At 38.3% G+C, this 16,224-nt stretch overlaps 1 long non-coding RNA gene and 1 pseudogene across 1 annotated transcript in view; one reads left to right on the forward strand and one right to left on the reverse strand.

Moving 5' to 3' along the window:
* Positions 1 to 481: 481 nt before the first annotated feature.
* The window catches only part of LOC144249089 (uncharacterized), a 34,560-nt gene continuing 18,817 nt past the window's right edge, over positions 482 to 16,224 (forward strand). Inside the window, exon 1 of the long non-coding RNA XR_013342152.1 lies at positions 482 to 676. This is a non-coding gene — a long non-coding RNA (uncharacterized LOC144249089). The remainder of the gene's footprint in view (positions 677 to 16,224) is intronic.
* Positions 5,538 to 6,831, reverse strand: LOC144249221 (COMM domain-containing protein 2-like; annotated as a pseudogene).

Below are 16,224 nucleotides of genomic sequence, written 5' to 3' on the forward strand. Positions count from 1 at the left end.
GCAATAAAACCTTCAGAAGCTATTTCATTATGAGGTCTATATTTATTGTTATTGATAATGTTACATCCCTTTTCTGTGTTTGATAGTCATTTGTATTCCTTTGTAAAATTTCTGTTCATATATTTTGGTCATTTTTAACTAGATTAATTATATTTTTCTTACCAATTTGCAGGTTATCTTTACATATTTTTAATTTTCAAGTGTGTTAATTATATTGAAACTCTATCAGTTATATTGACAATATATTCTTAGGCGGAGGAGGAGAAGGAGGAGGAGGAGGACGTTGGGCCTGCGCAGTGAGATGTTTGTCCGTCGGCGTCGCCGCCGCCATCGCGGAGGAGCGCGATAAAGGGAGCCGAGCCGGGCGCGAGGGGGACCCTGCGGAGCCGCCGCGCCAGCGCAGCCCCCAGCCGAGTCCGAGTCGCGGGAGCCCGAGCCGTCGCCGCCGCCGCCGCCGCGGCCGCCCAGGGGCCGGCCGCTCTCCAGCGCAGCCCGGGGGCCGCGCCGCCGCCGCCCCCAGCGTCGCCCCTCGCCCGCCCGCCCGCCTTAAATGTGACACCGGCGCCTGGGAGTGCGACCCGAAGCCGCCGCCGGGTAGGGGACGAGCACCATGTCGAATCTGAGCAAAGGCACGGGCAGCCGGAAGGACACCAAGATGCGGATCCGGGCCTTTCCGGTGAGTCCCTCCTCGGCGCCCGGGACCCCGGGGCCGGGGCCCCGGCCGAGAGCCGCACGCGAGGCCCGGGCTGAACTCCCCCAACAGGCCGCAGGCCCGCCTCCCCTCCCCCACGCCGCCGGCCGCGGGGCGCGAGCCTTCCCGGCCACGGGGCTGCGCGGGGCCCGGCGCGGCCGCCCTCCCGGGCCGTTCCCCGCGCCCGGCCCCCGCCGCCCCGGGCGTCGCTGCGCGGGGCCCGCGCCGCCTGGCCCTCCCTGCATCTGTGGGGTGTAGGCCCGGGCCCCCGCGCTTCTCCTGCCCCCGGCTCAAGCACTCCAGCCCTCGGGGATGGAGACCGACCGGAGTCCTGGGTGTGGGGCGTGTGTGTAGCTTTTCACGTGTGGTCTAGCTGCGGCGTGAAACGTGACCCAGCCTCGCTTCACGGCCACCAAGGGGGCTGTGCCCGCCTCTCCCCCCTCCTCGGCAAGGGTTGTGCCACCAACCTGTCCCCGACGCAGTGACAGTGGTTCCCCGAAAAGCTCAGTGGCAATATACTCATAACATGAAGCGTCTTTATAGCATCTTTCATCCCACAAGCCTCCGAAGCACTTCACAAACTCTGGTTCAGGAACTGTCTGGCCACTCGTAGGAGGGCCGGCGGGAAGGAGGCGAGACCCAACAAATTGGACAATTAGTGTTCCGTTTCTTAGCCTTGGAAGTCTGAAAGAAGGAGTCTGGTCACCACGCAGAGCTGCTGTACTTTTCTGCTGTCACTTTTAGCGACAACAAACGTATTCTGTTTAAAAACGTTCTCTTTTGTCATTACATGGAGTCATACACTCTTTAGTGTATAGGGTCTAACTCTGGATGTCACACTTGATTCAAACAGCCAGTGGCAAGCAATTACAATATATTGTTGTAACAGAAACTGGACGTACTTGCTCACGTCGCTGCAGTAACAGGTATAAGTCAAGATAGACAAACTAGCAATCAAACAAGTTTTTGGAAGTAGAACTAGAGAAATATTTTCATTTTGCCTTAGATTCATAAATACATTATATCAGGTGTGAAATGGCGGGTTTGTATTCACTTTTTAAAGCATACTTTTTCTGAAGTTTAGTTGTGATGAGGAGAGTGACCCACCTTTTAATGGAATTGTCCTAATTGAGTGAGTAGCTTGGTCCTAGAGAACTGAGGATCACTTTAAATTCATAAAATTTAAAACAAAAGAATATACTTGGAATTTTGAAATTGCCTGCACATAAGTACTAGTTAGTGTCAATGTGTGGAAACTTCCGGCTTTATGTAGATAAGTAGGATATGTATTTTTACGTTATATTAAGGAGGGTTGGATGCTTGAAATATTTTCTAAATATTTGTGAGAAACTACATCAGAAACTGAGAAGTATTGACAAAAGAGCATTAATAAGTTCACTAGCACATTTTTCTTTGTAATTGGGCAAAGAACTGGGTTTATGAATTTGCGACCTAAATCGTCCAGTTGACTACCAGATCCATTTTTTTTAGCAGAAGTGAGATTATTCACAATTTTGTGAAGTCACTAGTTTTATATAACAGGTTATGTTCATTGTCTTACACAGTTCATTCAGGTTTTTTTGCTAAAATATGGAACAATTCATATTTGACCTCAACACACTTAGGTTGTTATTATTGCCATTAATCAATTCTATCATTGTTTGTGATCAATTCTTTGATAGTTTTAGGTTTGTCTGCTCTTAACCTGTTCTCTACTCCCAGTCATTTGTTTGTTCAAGAAATACTGAGGACTAGTACCAGGCACTGATCTAGGAGTTTGGGATTTGTCAGTATACCTTAAAAGACCAAGATTACTGCTTTCTGGAACTAGAGAAGCAGCAGGAGAGAATTTCATTATTCTTTTAGCTTAAGAGTAAAATATTTTATGATAGGTAAATACACCATACTGGAACTAATTTTTTTTTCCCAAGTAGCATTATGGCTGTGAGCTAGTTTAGATCCTTTCTGACTATAACTTGTTGCTCAAAGCTTTTCCAGAATTCTTAGTAAAGTCTGTAAGTAATCTGATGTTTTCATATTCAATGTTTAATACCTGCTTGCTTTTAAATGCCCAATAATTTTTCATTACTATTTCATAACATCTTTGACAAGTAGTCAAGTTGCTTCAGTCTTCATTAAGGATAGGTGTATGCCTTAGTGATAACAACATTTCACTGACTTAGCCTTTGGTAAATGTATGAGTATTTACAGACCTTCAGAATCCTTTCCTTCAAGTTATCAGCCTTGTACATTACCATAGTCTGTGTGTCTTGCTAGTCAAAAGTCATAAATGTGTAGTATTCCATAAAGAAATAGATATTATTTCTGATTGTACATATATGTATATTTAGAACTGTTGTATTTTATGTATATCATTTGGATATATAGTCATAATTTGTGGGAAACTGTAGTTTAACCAAAAATTTCAAGTGTTTATTTCAGATTGCCTTTTACAAAAATTGGTATGTAAAAAAGCATGAAAATGTGTTTTGTGATTGTTTTGTTTTTATTGAAGAATAGTGGTAAGTGAACTTAAAGAATATTATGTAAGACTACTTCAGATATAGTCCCATCTAGTAAAATCAGATTCTTTTTTAGTGTTTTGAGTGCATATTTTAAGTATGCCTTTAATCATTGTTAAGCAAGAGTTATACCACACCATAGTCTAATGCACAATTTACGTTTTTTAAGTAGAACTTTTCAAAGAGATTCTTTTTAAGATGGAAAACAATAAGGAACTTTATGTACTTATAAATTGTTGCCAGAGGAAAGTTTATTCCAATTTTTAGGCTTTCCTGCATTGCACAAAATACCATCTCATATGTCACATCTTTTTGTCAATAATGTTTTACTTGTATTTTCTTTTTTTTTTTTTTTTTTTTTGGTTCACAAAGTAGCAGGGTCTTTCTTTCTTTTTTTTTTTTTTTAATTTTTAAAGAAAGGAGGCTATCCTTAATGAAACTCTTGGACACATGGGTTTGGATCAAATAATTTCTCTCTTCCTTGCGTTTACCATGTGTCTTGTGTCTGTTTTTGTTGCACTATGTGGGATTAATTGCTGTCAGGTAAACTTTTGTCCTTATCTTTGAAAAGCCATTCCTCATCATCTCTAATGTCCAGGGTTTTGTCTGTGTAAGCTTGTTAAGCATGATTGAAATTGGAGGGGAAATAATTTGTAAATGCTGTCCTCTTCTTTGCCTTTCCTGGATTTTAGCCTTCAGAGTTTAGGAGACCTATTGTAAAAGTGACCTTCTCTAATATATGATCTGATCTCTACCTGAAATAACTAGTTATTGGTTTATGAAGCATACTACATCAAGGGAAGATAGATTTTCTGGATGTAGTGTTCACTCCATAATTCTAGATGAATTCTGCCTGTGTAGCATGGATCACAAGTGATGTACAGAGGTGAAACCCACATAGTTACTGACACTAGAGAATGAGATGAGTTTTAAGATCGTTTTTGATGTACTTAAGAGCACAGAGATAAGGACAAATAGGGAGTTGATGATTTTTCCCTTTCCTTTCCCCTCCCAGATTGGGGAAACAACTTTGATCTTCATAATAGTTTTCGCTTTCTTAAGGAAGATAATTATTGCATAGAAGTACTTGAAATGTATATGTGGCAATTGAGTAATAGCTTTGCAAATCAAAGAGTTGGAATTTAGCCATAAATTTGTTTTTCATTCTTTGTATTTTTCTTACAGAAATTATGGAGTAAGGTGTAATTTGTGAAAGTGTTGCTTACACTTAGACTGATTCTCTTTCTGTTTAGTAAGTTTTGGGATAGTCATCTGTGTTATAGGCATTAGTTCCTTTTGGGAATCAGAAGTTAGAAAAATAAAAAGCATGAAGTTGTTATCAATAAAGTGTTTATTTTGGTAACATTTCAGAGGAATTTGGAAAATGGTTAGTACTGATGTTGAATTTCAAACTATTTTAGTAGTATTGGACATAATGTGAAAATATGATCTTTTGTACAGTAATTACAATATTGATTCATACAATATAAAGTGTTATTTGTTTGCATGTCATTTATTCATTAAATGTAGTTAAGTAGGAACAACATTGTCTAGTTAGGAAGATTATATGATTAAGACTTGAAGAAGTAGTATGCCTTCTCTTTGTGTTACAAATTGGGAGACCTTGGAGGTAATATTTTGTTATTTTCATTCCAGATTGTATGGATGATCTTCAGCAGTTTTGTTAGATTTATATATCAGTTACTGGATGATTTGTAGTTTTATATAATGCAACTTTTCAAAATAATTCATGTTCATCCATTGTAAAGTCATCCAAAAAGTAAAGGTGTTACCAGAGAAAACTATGAGATAAAATATGAATTGCAGTTATTATCAGTAATGGCAAAAACTCTTGAATCATAAGTCTGTCAAAGGAAAGAATTCACTTATAAGCTAAAAAAAAAAGGGAAAAAAATTTGTAATCCTAACACTTGGAAATAAATTATATTAACATTAAAAAAAAAAAAGAAAATATATTCTTAAATTTCTAAACATTTTTATTTTAAGACATAATTTTTCCCCTGGATAATCAAGCATTGATTACATTATTCTTGTATCCATTATTTACAAATGTAAATGACAGTGTGTCTCTTAGTTGCTTTGGGTATATGGGAAAAATTAATCCTTGTGAAAATATTATTAACAATCACACAAAATTGAGTACTACTTAAGTCAATGAACCATAAGTCAAACTTCAGCAATATGGTAAAAACTACTTATGTTTACATTCAAAGAAAAATGCATGAACTTCCTATAACAATATGGGCATATAATTTAAAAAACTCATACTCACTTTACATTTTTCTGTAGCTAGTAACATCATGAGATGCTTTGAAAAGTCAGAAATATTGTACTATTTATAAATACTCTGAATAGGAAAGGAATTAGCTGTCAATTTTCTCAAAATTGATCAATAAGGAGGAACATACTAGTTAAGCAGACAAAAATGTATGAAAACCAGGGTATTACTCATATATACAGAAGATATGAACAGTATAGATTTATTTCTAGTTGATTCAATCCTATTTACACATTTAAAATACAAAATTAAATTTCAGTCTGTCAAGAAGCTGACCACATTTAGCACCAGAAAAGGAACCTGATTTGAGCTTCTGATCATGACCTCAATATCCTGGAATAGGAAAAGGAATTTCATGGAATCTAGATGCATTTATCAACACCAATTAATAACAAGTAATTCTGAAAAGTAATTCCTGAATTTCCTCCATTCACAAATGAGTCAAAGGCATTAGGACCTTAACACTTGGTACTACTTGATGTTGTGACCTACTCTCCTACAGTGGTTTGTTTTCATCCCCTCCAAGGATTGTTGCAGTTGTGAACTAAATGAAGTAGGGTGGCTGAGTCTGTCTGCAGAACTTTGGTGTTGTGGTCTGCATTCTGATTTAGGTGTAGTTTGATAGTCACTGCTGGCTGAATCTGTTGCCTGAGACTTCTGCTTGCAAGTTGAACATGTAGTCGCCACTCAAGGCTGTGGTAACTGGGAAGGCTGGGTGCCAATTCACCCAGAATAGTCCTGATCTCTTTTTTTTTTTTTTTTTTACTTTCTTTTTTTTTTTTTTTTTTTAGAGAGAGAGTGAGAGAGAGAGGGGGACAGAGAGAGAGAGAGAGAGAGAGAGAGAGAGAGAGAGAGAGAGAATTTTAACATTTATTTATTTTTTTCTTAGTTCTCGGTGGACACAACATCTTTGTTTGTATGTGGTGCTGAGGATCGAACCCGGGCCGCACACACGCGAGGCAAGCGCGCTACCGCTTGAGCCACATCCCCAGCCCCTAGTCCTGATCTCTTTTCTGTTGTCGAGGTAAAGCTGAAGCAATAATTTGCTCAGTTCTTGAGAAAATCCCAGAACAAAAACAGAGTCTTGGAAATCCACTTCAGAAATCATGAGCTTGGAGCTCTTGGTGAGCAGGTAGTCAACCCTTCCACACCTTGCTGGACAGTGTTGCTGCTCACGTTGAGCTTCCTGGCGGCGCCCTCGTAGACCTTGGGGATGGTCCCTGGCCTCAGGAACTCCACCCCGATCCACTCAAACTCCACTACCACTTCTGCAGGAAGGCCAGGTGCTCCTTAGGCTCTTGCGACAAGTCCAGCAGCATCTTTGCTGGGCACCCTTTTTCACCCCGCAGCACCCCGGTCGTCCTGTTTAATACATCTTTGGACATACAGATATCTTTAATGTTTTTAAAAAATATTTTTTAGTTATAGTTGGAAACAATACTTTTATTTTATTTATTTATTTTTATGTGGTGCTGAGAATCAAACCCAGCACCTTGCACATGGTAGTCAAGCACTCCACCACCAAGCTCCAGCCCCAACCCCAGATGTTTTTAATTTTATGTGCTCAAATTAATAATCTTTTCTCATGTGATCCTGTGTTTTCATGTGTTTTAAAAGCTATCTGCAATATTTTCCACTAATCATTTTAAAATTTCCTTTTAAAATATTAACATGGTTAATATATCTCGAGTTGACCATGCATATGGAATGATGTAAGAATGCAAGTGTGTATTTTATTTGTGGAATGCCAATTCTCCAGTCCCATTTGTTAAGTAATTATCTCTTTTCGTACTTCTCTATGATGCCATGTCCATCGTGAATCCAAGTTGTCCATGTGGACAGTTCTGTTTCTGGGAATCTTAAGAATGTGTTGATAAACTTGTGTTTTTATTCTGTTGATAAATGATTCTTGCTACATCGGTTGAGAATGTTTCCTTCCACTACAGAGTAAAAAGAAAAAATATGATCATAAGACATCCACTTTTATAGAAGGATAATAGTATTAACCTGTGTGATAGAGCTTTCCTTGGGAAGAATATATGTTGGACATATTTTTTTTAATGTGTGAGTATCAGAACACTGATTATAGAACCCACTCAACACTAAGTAGCCATGAAGCAGAGACCTGTCCCCCACCGATGGACAGCTCTCTTTCTTTCATGTCATCTATTCTGACCCTATGAAAAGTCTAACCAAGTAAAATAATTACCACTTACTCAGTATTGTAAAGAGAGTTGTGAGAGACTCTGCATCTAATAGAAGAAAAAAATAGGCCTTAATCTTCATCATGTGGGATTAGGCCCCAAGTTACTTAATAAGACTCTTACTGTACAAGAATTAAAAGCAATAATCAATAAATGGGATGGAATCAAACTAAAAAGTTTCTTTTCAGTAAAAGAAACAATCTATGAGGTGAACAGAGAGCCTACATCCTGGGAGCAAATCTTTACATCTCACATATCAGATAGTGCACTAATCTCTAGGGTACATAAAGAACTCAAACAGCTAAACACTGAGAAACAAATAACCCAAACAAATGGGCTAAGGACCTGAACAGACACTTTTCAGAAGAGGATATACAATCAATCAATAAATATAAGAAAAAATGCTCATCATCTCTAGCAATCAGAAAAATGCAAATCAATACCACTCTAAGATATCATCTCATTCCAGTCAGAATGGCAGCTATTATGAAGGCAAACAACAATAAGTGTTGGTGAGGATGTGGGGAAAAAGGTACATTCATACATTGCTGGTGGGACTGCAAATTGGTGCAGCCAATATAGAAAACAGTATGGAGGTATGGAACCACCATTTGACCCAGCTATTCCTCTCCTCGGACTATATCCAAAGGACTTAAAAACAGCATACTACAGGGACACAGCCACATCAATGTTTATAGCAGCACAATTCACAATAGCTAAAGGAGGGGAAGGCAGGAATGTGGGGATAGGAAAGCTAGTAGAATGAAATAGACATGAGCCAACCTAGATGTCCTTCAGTGGATGATTGGATACAAAAATGTGGCATATATACACAATGGAATTTTACTCAGCATTAAAAAAGAACAAAACCATGGCATTTGCATGTAAATGGATGGCACTGGAGAAGATAATGCTAAGTGAAGTTAGTCAATCCCCTCCAAAAAACAAATACTGAATGTTTTCTCTGATATAAGAAGGTTGACTCATGGTGGGGTTGGGAGGCAGAGCATGGGAGAAATAGGGTAGAGGGGTGGGAGAGAAAGGGAGGGGGCAGGGGATTAGCAAGCATGGTGAAATGTGATGTATGAAGACTTGAATTGGGTGTCCACATACTTTATATACAAACAGAAATACAAAAATTGTGGTATATATGTGTATTAAGAATTGTAATGCAAAAAAAAATAGTGTTACCTTAGGTAGAGGTAAGTGAAAGGAGGGGAAGGCAGGGGATATGGGGATAAGAAAGATAGTAGAATGAAACACACATTATTACTTTATATATATGTGACTGTATAACCAATGTGATTCTACAATAAGTACACTCAGAAAAAGAGAAATTATATCCCATCTATGTATGATATATCAAAGTATATAAGTGCATTCTACTGTCATGTATAACTAATTGAAACACATTAAAAATTTAAAAAAGAGAGAATTGTGGCTTTGACCAATAGCGTTGCTCCTGCATCTCCCAAAAGAGCAAGAGTGCATGGCTCTCGGAAAACTCCCTCTGCTGAGAAGCCTTGCTTACCTTCAGTCTGGTCCTCACAACTGACCTCTTACACTGTTACTGAGAAAGCCTAATGTGTGCATGGGAGTGGGTATGCCATGAGGAATAGAACATTCAGACATTTAGATTGTATATTGCTTCCATTCTGCATTCGTCTTGCACACTACCCTAGTGTGTAATTTTGCAATGAATTTCCTCTTGCATTTTACTGAACATTTTTAAATTCTTCAAAAACTCTGTGATTCTAGAATGCTGAGTTGTTTTGTGAGCCTCTGTGTTTCCATGCAATATGGAATGTCTACTTGATAGGAGATTGCTGTTACATCAAAGTAGTTTTGTACTTAATATAATTTCTACATTTTTTAATTAATGTAATTTCTACATATTTGTAGTTAACGTAATTTCTACCAGCATCATACTATTTTAGTCAGAACAACTTTATAATGACAATAGCTTAATTTATAATAATAATAGCTAAATAGTTAGTTGATAGACTAGACCCACTCCAGGTTCCTCTTTAGATTTCATGGTGTTTTAGGTTCAAAATACTTTTTTTTTGAGGGGGAGGATGTACTGGGGATTGAATTTAGGGGCACTCTACCATGGAGCCACATCCCCAGCCCTATTTTGTATTTTGTTTCAGAGACACGGTCTCACTGAATTGTTTAGTGCCTGCTTTTGCTGAGGCTAGCTTTGAACTCATGATCCTCCTGTCTCTGCGTTCTGAGCTGCTGGCATTACATGTTTGCACCACCACACCTGGCTACCTTAAAAATACTTTTAAAAATGGCCTAGACTAAGTCTTATATTGACAAATGTAGTATATGCCGTCATGTATTTATGTTCTTTTGAACATCACCTAATAAAATTTTATAATCTGTCTACAGAAGTCTTAAGTTTATTTTTTGATTATTTAGGCAATTTCAGTCTCTGATACTATTGCAAATAGTATATCCTGTTCAATCACAATTTCTAATCATTTGCCACTGGAATATAATACTTTATTTTTACTTTTATACCTCAAACTTTTATCAGGAACCTTGACAATTTCTATAGGTATTTCCAATAATCTTTCTGGAGATTACATTTTTTTTTCGAAATATATATAGTTTGGCCTGGGGATGTGTCTCAAGTGGTAGTGCGCTTGCCTGGCATGCGGGAGGCACTGGGTTCGATCCTCAGCACCACATTAAAAAAAATAAAATAAAGATATTGGGTCCATCTAAAAAAAATAATAAAAAATATTGAAAAAATAGTCATCATTTGAAAATAATGGAAGTTTAAGCATTCTATATTTTAGTATTCCATTCTTCTACTTTCTTTTATTCTCATTATATTTTACTCAGAGGATCTCCAATACAAATGTGATTAAACATGGTGATACCGGGTATGATTATTCTGATTTGAAAGTAAACATTTCTAGGGAGGAGAGATGCTAGCAAGAAGTCTGACTAGAAGCCCTACCATCCTTCCTCCCACAAAGACAACTCCCAAAATAAGCAATGCATTTTGGTGAGGGTAAGTGAAGAGAGCCTCAGAGCACATCTAAGGATGAGCAGAAGCCAGATAGAGCATGGGAACCTGGGATGTTCACACAGAGTATAGGACACACTTAGTGTCTGACACGCCATCAACAGCCAGGAGCAGCTCAGAACAAGGGAGCCTCCTCCCTGTGTGGACTAATGAAGCAAGAGGACCCCAGCGGCTCCCACCCAAACCTTGGACATCTTCCATACTCACTACTAGGACTCTTGTATTCTCATGCCACTCAGCTCCCCTGAGGGGACTGCCTGGAGTCCACACATCTGAGCTCCAGAAGAGAAGGAGGTGACCGTGTCCCCCACTCCTGTGGCCAGCACAGCTATTAGACCGTGGCACCTGGGGACTGGAAATACTGTTGGATTGTGTCTTGCTCAGGTGACAAACAGCCATGGCACCCCACCTTCCCTGAGACTTAGGCACTGCTAAACCACCCACACTTGGTGGCCTGCCACTCCTGAGCTCAGCCCCTGTCACAGCCTACCCCATGGGGCCAGGCTGCAGTGAAGCCACACATCAGTGCTCCCAGTCTCTGGTGCACCCTGCCCCTCAGGGCCTGGTCTGGGACTGTAGGCTGCCTCCTGGAAGAGGCATCTGAGTGCCCACAGCAGTCATAACCCATGTCTGACTGAAGTTTCACATCACTTCTTGGGACCTAGCTGAGCAGCCAGACTTGCAAGGGCTGAGATGAATGTAGTGCCATGGGTTCAGAAAACAGAGCATTGGCTGAGCTGCATCCTCACCCTACAGGTCAGAAAACCCTACAACCCTGGGTAAGACCCAGGACCCTGCAATGCTGGAACTGTGTGAGCTTCCTAGACCTTCCAGCCCTAGAACTGGATCCGCCTCTGTGGGGGGCTGTTGCATTTTCCTTCCCTGATTGGTTGCAGCTCTGTCAGTCACTTCCAGGGATCTGGCCACATTCAAAGTGGCCCTACATGGCTGCCCTGATCCTGGAAGTAGCAGAATGTGTCTTCATGCTTAGGCTTGCCTTCCTATAACCCCAGGGATCAAATTACCTTACCTGTCCTTGTAACCCTGCTCCTCTTGACCTTTTTTGGATGGAATTTTCTGAAGAATGAGGATCTCCCCAGTAAAAGTCCACTCTTGGACATGCTCACTCTCACCAGCCCCTCGTGACATTCCTTGCTCTCCCATGGGGGAGCTTGAGGCAGAGGAGCTGTCCTGGGTGCTTTATTTGGCTACCTAGGAAATTCACTCAAGCAACCTTTAGTTTGACTGCCTGGGCTGCTGGGGGCGGCAGGTCTCCCAAGATTCTGCAGTCCTGGAACTGGATAAGAATCCTAGACCCTACAATGGAGTGATGTCCCAGAACCCTGCAGTTCTGGAACTAGGTGAGTTTTCTGGACCCCCCACCATTCCTGGAATGGGCCACCCCCAAACTGCTGAGCTGCTGAGCCACTCTGCTCCCTAGAGAGGAGTCATTATATATATTTTTTTCCCTTCCCTTTGAAGTGCAGCTCTGTGGGAGTCCATCCTTGAACTGACTGAGTTTACTCCTGGCTAGTTGTGAGGTGCTCAGACACTTTTAATGTAGCAGAGCTCTCCCCACCCTCTTTGGGTTTGAGAGCTTTTCCATGTGGAGGCGTGTCTCATCACTGCTCCAAAGATCCAATCATTGCACCTGACCTTGCCACATTGCCCCCCCTTGACCTTTATTGCATGAAATTTTCCCCAGAATTTTTTGTTCCCCAATAAAAGCCCTATCCCTAGCATTCTCTTTCTCTCTCTCTCTCTGTCTCTCTCTCTCTCTCTCTCTCTCTCTCTCTCTCTCTCTCTCTCTCTCCTTTTTAGTAAAACCTCACTGCCCCCATGGGGAGCTTGAGGCTGAGGGTTCAAGGAGCCATCCCAGAGCTGGTTTAAAGGTAAAATGGTGTCTGTGTCTTTAATTTAAACTCCCTGACGATTTTCCCATATGCCCAAACTGTTCACACCATCTGCACTGGCCCTGGACTAAATAGCACCACAAACTCTTCTTGCAATCATAGAATGATCTTATGTAGATCAACTAGGAGTTCCTTTGAGTTTGTTGAGATGAAAAGTGCTTAGAACAGTAACTCACTTAAAAAATTCTCAGTACACTTCACCATCACCTGGTTAAGATCAACATTTCTTATTGTGTACTATATATCCTGAGATAGTGGAACTGTGTGCCTTTCCAGTGGTCTGATGGCTTTCCAATGGCCCTGTTCCTAGCCCATGGTCCTCATCCCTGCCACCTGGTCCTTCTCCCACATCCTTGGGCAGTGGTTTGCAGACAGGTGCACACCAGCATCATTTGCAGGTCATCATCTCATTTGACCTCCTTCTTCACCTGAGGCTGCTGGCCTCTCTTACCTGGCTCCCAGGCACTGCTCATGTGATTTTGTCTCCTGGGCCCTTTTCCACATTGATAGAAGGGAGCTGAGCCATTGTGGTTGGATGGTAAACACCAGAACATATTTACAGTCCTGCAGAACTTCTAGCACCATGAAGAGTGCAGGCTCTGCAGCCAGGTGCCTGGGTGCTGGCTCAGCTCCTGCTGCAGTTCTGCCCTGGGTAAGTGCACTGCCCTAGCCCGACCTGCCTTCCTCTGTCAAGACTGACTCCTATGTGGAGATATGTTGGCATGTGGTCTTAATGATCTACTAAGGAATAGGCTTAGAATTACTTGGTATGTATTAAGCAGTCAAAACTAAAAAATTTAACTTATCTTTTCTTAATGTTCCTTATTAGGAGCTCTAGATCTTGCGATAGTAAAATTAATGGAAGCTAGCTGGGTTCAAATTCTGACTGAAGGACTCATTTGGAGCACATTATTAAACTAAGATCAGCCTGTTAGGCTGTAGGATTAATGTGGATGTGGCTCTCTGGTACCCCAAAAAAGAAGCACTAATCAAAATTTCACAACCCTGTATTTGAGATTCAATTCTGCTTGCTGCATCTCTGAAAACTAAAAGCATGTCACTTAGCTAAGCCTCAGTTTCCTCATCTGTAACACAGGAATTATAAAATGCTTACTTACCCATTAGAGGTTGCTGTGAAATTTCAACTTGGTAAAGTGTAAATACACAAAGAAAGCTCAATAAATGTTAGATCTGATTTTATTTTTAAGTTTTCAAACCAATATGATTTTTGTACTTTGTATAAGGAAGGCTAAAAAATGGCTTTAGCATTAAAAAGGCCATTTGTTCATTTCTCCTTAGTCCTTAATGTTATGGAGAACTATAAGACAACATGCCCTAAAACGCATTTCATATCATAGTCCAGTGATGAGCCCATGTGTTGACCACTGAGTCAATAGTTAATAATCTTAAAGTATCATACTCCAAGAGGCAACAATTTCAGAGAAGCCACAAAACTTATTGTACTTGAAATAATTTACATGTAATAATGTGTGTATAAACCTGTACATAATTTTTATCAAGTGTAATATCATACAAAAACATTGACTCACAATATAGTTGACACATACCAAAGAAGGATATTTTATTTTTGTCCCTTTTACATCATATTTTAGGCAAGATGATGAAACCCAGAAAAATAACAGGACTGGACTAGTTTATAAAAACTGGGTATAAGTGAAACACATTCAGTCATCTACATCTCTCAAATTGCAAACAATGTGACTTACTGTACTCTCAAAATGAACTTAAATAAATTATTGCTCAATTGTAATGACATATACGTTTTCACTGGTTGATAGTCCATGTAGAAAAAGTAGGTAACGTGATTTGTTAGTCAAAACATTTCATACAAAAGGAGTTTTTTTGGGCGGGTACTGGAAATTGAACTAAGGGACACTCAACCATTGAGCCGCATCCCTGGTCTTATTCTGAATTTTATTTAAAGAAATGGTTGCTAAGAGTTTTGCCATTGCTAAGGCTGGCTTTCTACTTGAAATCCACCTGTCTCAGCCTCCCAAGCTATTGGGATTACAGGCATACATTCAAAGGAATGGTTTTAACCAAACCCTCATAATGTCAAGAGAAAATGCATTGAAATTAAAAATATCTGAAGCAAGCATTTTTAAAGACCATTATAAAAAATAGTAAAAAGGTTAAAAATGTCATAAAATAAAAATTTATACAGATAAAGTTAAGAGGTTAAAAACTATCAAAAGTATTAAAATCATCTAAAGTCAAATAAGAGATAATTTATCTATATAATTTAAATTATAATATTATATAAATATATTATATAAATATATAATACATATATAATATAAATTAAATACAATATAATTATATAATATTCTAATTTATATTATATTATATATAATACATTTATGTTATCATATCTAATAAAATAAAAATATATAAATTATACATATTTTATGTATACTAATATATAAATATATTATATATTAATGATAATATATTATATATAATTCATATAATATATTTACATAACATACTTATATATTTATATATAAATTATATATATATTAATATATAAATAGATAAATATATATTATATAAATTATATATATTATATATCAAATGTTTATGATTCATATGTATTTCATATAAATTATATATAATATATGAAATACATATATATTATAAACACATGTAATAAAATAATATATAAACTAAATATATAAATATTATTTTATTATATATAACATGTTTATTATATATCATATAATATATTTAGATTTATATTAATTTATATTATATTGAATATCATTGTAATGTAATTATATAATAATATAATTTCTATTATTAATAAGATAATAATACAATTATTATATTAGTATAATATATATTAATATAATGTATAAAACATAGGATTATATTATAATTGTATATAAACAACTTATAATATATCATATAGATATATGTAAATCTATAATATGTAGTATATAATATATAATATATAAATATATTATAATTTAAATTATATAGTTTAGTTATTTGGCTTTAGATGGTTTTAATGCTTCTGATAGTGTTTTATCGCTTAGCTTTATCTGTACAAATTTTTATTTTATGACAGTTCCAAACTTTTAGTATTTTTTTAAATAACAAACATTTATTGGTGTCACTTATGGTAGAAAAAAGTTCCTACACCAGATTTGCATGACCCAATCATTAAATAGAACATTTATGAGGTGAACACACATCCTCACCCACATTTTTATATCCAGTTTTTTAAGATAGCCAATTCCTCCTCTCTCTCTCTTCCCCAAAACATGTGAGCAACTGCTGATGGAAAGCAGTAAAGAGCCACTTGGGCTATAACATTTTCAACTCCACTTTGAGGTGAAGATTCCAAGTACATTGGAGACTTAAGTTCTCTCAGTTTTCTCCTAAGGAAAGTTCTGAGTCTAATTTACAATATTACAGCACTCGCAGATCAGTGTCTTCAACTCCTCTCTTTCTGCTGTATCCTCTTCACCAGTTGGGGGAGGGCCTACACTTTCATTGAGTTTGCTGATAATTGGCTGAACAATTTCT

This window comes from Urocitellus parryii, chromosome 11 (genome assembly GCF_045843805.1).
Source record: "Urocitellus parryii isolate mUroPar1 chromosome 11, mUroPar1.hap1, whole genome shotgun sequence".
Taxonomy (NCBI): Eukaryota; Metazoa; Chordata; class Mammalia; order Rodentia; family Sciuridae; genus Urocitellus; species Urocitellus parryii.